Genomic DNA, 5,901 nt, shown 5'->3' on the forward strand with positions numbered 1-5,901 from the left:
AACACAACTTGGATACTGATGAACATCTCAGTTATTTCAAATCTATATGTGCCTCCATTCTGTATAGTATTGCACCGATGAAGCTTAGAAATCATATATCGTGCTAGTTCTTGCATTCTTTCAGACAGGCTTGAAGACAAGCTGACCGCAAGTGGAAAAAGGATACACTGCAGTTTTCATATGAGATAATGAAGAAATTCTCCTACTATGTTCCAAATGGCAGCTAAGACTGCTAAATGCAAATATTTTCTGATCTGATCAATTAAAATCATCACAAATCACATCACAATCACTTTTTTCACCATTAACTGTACTAAATCCTCCTGTTAAACTTTTCTCCAAGCATTATGTGTGGTCTGATGTCTGATGCTCCTTTATAGTCCTCCATGTGGTCTGTGTTTGAGCCTCCAAGCTTGTGCTCCTGTAAATAAATTGTGAATCATCTTAAGCTTGCATAATGCCATGGAACACATGAATAAACTAATCAATATCTTCAAGATCATTAGAAAGCTACAGGCAGGTATGTTTGATTAGGGTTTGAGCCAAACTCTGCAGGAGAGTGGCCCTCCAGGACTCTCTCTGACCACAAAAGTGGACAAAAGTGTTTTATTTTTTTCAAATTTTTCAAAATTTACATGATTCTTTTAAATGTTTAGATTACATTTTTAATAATCAAAAGCATGTCTTAATTGAAATCCTGAAACTTACAGTATTAAACAGCAATTTCTTTAAAGTTAAAAATTTTTTTTTAAGGCCCTATGATTTCCCTCCCTCAAATTATTATTATTATTATTTGTCTGCTAAATAAATTCTGCTAAATAATTGTCTGGAAATATTTCTTTAAAATTAACATTTTAATAATATTTATTATTATTAGTAGTAGTAGTAGAAGTAATATAATAGTATTAAGCAGCCTAATATTTCTGTCCCAGTTTCTTCAAGTTAAACCAAACTTCTGTTTTTTGAAGGGTAGCTGTAAAGACCTTTAGGTTTCTGTTTGTATTTGATATGAAGGTAGTTTTACTTAAAAGAAACAGTGAAAAGCTAATGAAGTGACTCTCACGGCAACTCTTGAGATTATGTACAAATTCATGTACTAGGGATGGGCGAATCGATCCTGAAGTATCGATATATCGATACTGATGCGAGATTAGAAAGTATCGATACTCAAATAAAAAATATAGATACTAAGGTGTTTTTATTTATCAGTGAGTTTGTTTATTAAACAAAAAATATAATGCCTACAATATGCTTTAAATTGGACAAATAACATGTTAGCAAATATTAGGGATTTTCCTGCTCATCTGAACACACGCAAATATTGCAAGGCAGAATCAATCAATTAAAGAGAGCGTTCACTCACTTCTGACAGTGCATTTAAATACAGCTCAGAACAATGCAGAAAAAACATAGGCTATATGATTGAGTTATTTCACAATAAACCTATTGAAATTTTACCCTAGTCTGCAGTACATTTATTTAAATTTGAATGTTAAAAGTTCATATTGCTCATGTTCTATTCTGTATTGTTAATATAAATCATACACTCTCCGAATAAAAAGGTTGCATTTTACTGGCAGTCCCTTATGACAATGAACCATGCTAAAGTGAACATAGTTTAACTATAGTATTTGTAGATTTCCTTGGTTACCACTACAGTAAACATATTATAACCATGTGTAAACAAAAATATAACCTAATAAGTTGTTTAAGTCATATTGAATGTTAAAATGCATTTCAAATACAACGTAGGTATTATTACCCACTGTATTCATAATAATTAAATAAATTTCATAATCTAAAAGTTAAGTTTAGAAGTATTATATCGATATTGACGATACTGACCATTAAAAGTATCTGTATCATATTGAAAACAAAATAAGTGGTATCGCCCATCCCTATCATGTACTCACATAATGAGGTGCAGAGGCTGAAAACACTGAGCATCATGTGCACGTCAGTATGTGTAGTAAATGTAACCGTGCGTCTGCACCATTCATTAACACAGAGACTTGTAGAACATGCAATATTGGTATTTAAATAGTATTTATGCAGTTTACTATTCACAGATAATAGTCCATAACGCATTTTGCTTTAAATTTACTGACCTACTCTTGATTTAACAATCTGAAATTTGTCAAAATCCATGACATACTGCGTAATACAGTAAATTCTGTTTTTATGACTGGATTCTGCGATTCCATCCACATTTTCTGCATTACAGAAATCATAGGGCCCTATAACTACAACACGTCCATTTTAAACTTAAACAGAGAAATATGTATTCTCAGTGATGGCTATGTGTACTGCAACAACTCACACAAACTCAGCTGTTAACAACAGAATGCATGCATGACAGCTCAATCTTTTTCATCATGATTGGTCTCAATTTTGTGCAGAATAATGACAAAGCTATTCTGGTGGTGGTTTGGTAAGTGAATAATTGGTAAAACTTTTCTAATTGTGTGTTTGGACTAGGCAAATAAGTTCCACAGGAGAATATACCATGTACCCCCCTCTCTGATGTCAGCAGCCAATCACAGCACTGAAATGGAAAAGTGCCAAATTGCAATCTTCTCTGCCACCCAAATACCACCATACTGACCATGAGACGGTGCTTTCGACCTTCTAGTAGTAGTAGTAGTAGCCCTTTATTGTCACTAGTAACAAGTACCAGCGAAATTAGCCATCAACCTGTCCATGCATACACAACATACATACAATATGACAAAGGGGTAGACAGGACAGGAAGACAGGGAATTGAGGAAGAAATACAGCATAACATTAGGGAAGTGAGGAGAAAAAACAACAACACCCAGACTATGCTCCTTTTGGGAGTACCGTATGGGAACAGGAAAAACACCTCAGCAACAAAAGCACATAATCAATACACCATAAACACACGACTTTGCAACTGGGGATGGAATTTGGGGGGGGGGGGGGGGTGGGGGTGGGGGGGGCTGGAGGTAATCCAGTGCAGGCAGCAGCCTCCTGTCCTGCAGCCATTCTCTGCGCTGGTCACAGACCCGCTTGACAGACTGGCGGTACAAAGCGGCGAAGGCGAGGGATGGGGGGGGTGAATGCATATCTGTATATGTTTGTGTGTGTGTGTGTATGTATGTATGTTAGAGTTCGTGTATTTGTGTATACGTGTCCCGTATGAACGGCGCATATGGTCACCCTAAATTTAATGCATTGTTCATAGAGTAGATCTTTTCTAGATACTTAATTAACTGGAAGTCTTCTGATTGCTAGTGATTGCAGTCTTGTGAAAAGAGATACACATATGAACCCTTTTTACATACTGTAATGATGCACACACTAGGGTGACCATATGCGCCGTTCATACAGGACACGTCCCAGCCAGGATTTTAATATTGCCTAAAATATCCAGCTTTTGGCTATTTGCACTGTGCAGGTTGATCACTGTGTAAAAATCACTGTGTTTTTTTTAAAGAACAACTCAACAACTATCAGCCTGAAGTGATTGCTTTAACCATTTGGAAGCTCAAAACTATAAATGCTGCACCACTGATCACAACGGACCTTATACCTATGGTAAATCATATTACTTTTTACATAACACTGTAAAGTGCTTACAAACTTAATTCCTATATTTTGTTCAGGAATACCAAGTTATAAAAATAATGCTAATGAGTTGAAGTGTTTTCTTCTCTTTCAAAGGTGAATTATGGAGCTGCTAGCTATGTATTAAGCGATAAACTTCAGTTTCCTTCTTTTGTGAGAACAATCCCTAGCAACAAAGACCTGATAGAGATGATTATTCACATCATACGGTGGTTTGGATGGAACTGGGTCGCCTTTCTTGGTAGCCAAGAGGATTACAGTTCAGATGGACTAAAGCTGTTTAAAAAGTAAATAAGAAATACTGGCATTTGTTTGGCCTATCAAGAGGGCTCATAGTCCAATTGCAAACTACAGTCTAACACTTAAAAAGATTGATAAGCTTAACATCAGTGTCATTGTATTTTTTGCTTGGCTACAATATGCAAGCAAAATTATCAAATCAGCCATTGCAAGCAACATCCAAGAAAAGGTATGGATTGCAAGTACATGTTGTCATTGCCTGGATTTAACACATTTGTCTACAATAAATCCAAACCCAGTCAACACGTGAGATCACACAATGATCACAGTGACATCACAGGATCCTCGTAATGTGATCTTCACAGTATGAGTAATTGTGAGCTCATTAGTAATGCAATTTTGAGTAGGTTGTAAGGAGGCAGTTTAAATATCATTCACTGGGAATAAGATGATCTACATCTTGAATAGGATTCCTAAAAGTTTCGCACCTACATCACACATACATTGACGCAGAAACGCTTGTATGTTCTACATGTCTAGAGTATAGAGACAACTCCTTATTATTTCTTTTTTTCATTTCTCTACATAACTTATTATATATATAATTTGCCTTTATTATGATAGGATAGTTTAGATCTGACAAAAAGAGAAGTAGGATCGTGAAATCCATTTTCCCGAAATGCAATATAATAAACATAACTATGTTTTCAGAGGTGTATAAAGACCTTACTTAATGAACTGTTATGTTTTATTACCTTAGATTGAGCAATTTATATGTACATACACTGCGGGTCCCCTTACGTGGAAGTCACCATCATGTTTCTATAGTAGCACTTAACTGACAAACTGCTCTACACAGTGCGTTTCGTAACTTTGTTGTTCTTACGAATAAAACACTCACACAATGATAAACAAGTACATTAACATTAGCAATAACATCGATTTATTGAATAAAGTAAATATAATTCCTTAATTTTCCTTTCTAAAGAAATCTCATTGCTCTCTGCTAGCTTTACCAACGACATCTTTACCGGTGTCTGCCACCGTAGCTTCTCTAAAGGGAGGGGTGAGCGGGGGACTGAGCCGTTAGCTGCAATTCGCAACCTCACCACTAGATGCCGCTAAAATTTACACACTGCACCTTTAAGATGACCACAATGCACATCGATGTATGTTGGCGTGCTGCCCACGCGACTGACGTTGACGACAAGAATTTAAAGTCCAACTGAAATCTAAATTTACCATATTTACTTTGTTTGCCTAAATTTTTCGTTTTGTGGTGAACAATTCATCCATGCAAGTCAATCCACACACACAAAAAATTGGGGTTTTGTAATCTTTAATCAAAATCTGAAAATGCCCCTCCCCTCTGCATTGGAGGACCTTCCCTGATGACGTAGGTTTGACGGTTTGGGTGTATGCTTATCATCTGTAACCATGCCCCTCCAACTGACAGTAGACATGCTGCCTGTGTGTTTGCGAGCATTGACAACGCGTGAAAGGAGAGATGGTGAGGAGGTGGAGTTTTGGTTGTGGCACTAACGAAAAACTTTTCCTATTTCCTAAAATTCCCTCCTTATGGTCCAGATGGCTCGAATTTTTATATTTCGAGGAAGGAGGGATAACAGAGAGGTCATGGATGTGCTCAGTTCGGTTACTTTCTATGAATGAACAGGCTTAAAAAACAATTAATTCAGGGATCGAACATCACTATAGCAATTTTAATTTGTGTCAGAGCATTTCGACCATGGAATTGCTGTTCTTGGGCGGGTTTCCCGTACAACTACGTAACTTGCTGATTAACCACCGTAGTACGATGCATCACTGTGGAAACAAACTAGCTAGTCGTGACTGTTTCCAGAAACTATGGTACATGTGTCGAAGATCCATCATTTAAACCACATTGGTTTGAGCTGTCGTTATGATGTTGTTCTTCTTCTTCTTCGATCTAATAGCCGACTGGTGCCATGAGCATGATTTTAAATGATTTTTAATGATTTAAATGATTAATGATTCAAATAATTTTTTCCAGTGATTTGAAATGCTTCAGACAACTTTTCCCAGCACTTCAAA

General features: G+C 36.5%; 1 pseudogene; it reads left to right on the top strand.

The window, feature by feature from the left end:
- Window positions 1–462: 462 nt before the first annotated feature.
- LOC132098207 (taste receptor type 1 member 1-like) lies at window positions 463–4,179 on the top strand (annotated as a pseudogene).
- Window positions 4,180–5,901: the final 1,722 nt, after the last annotated feature.

Source organism: Carassius carassius, chromosome 21, assembly GCF_963082965.1.
Source record: "Carassius carassius chromosome 21, fCarCar2.1, whole genome shotgun sequence".
Taxonomy (NCBI): Eukaryota; Metazoa; Chordata; class Actinopteri; order Cypriniformes; family Cyprinidae; genus Carassius; species Carassius carassius.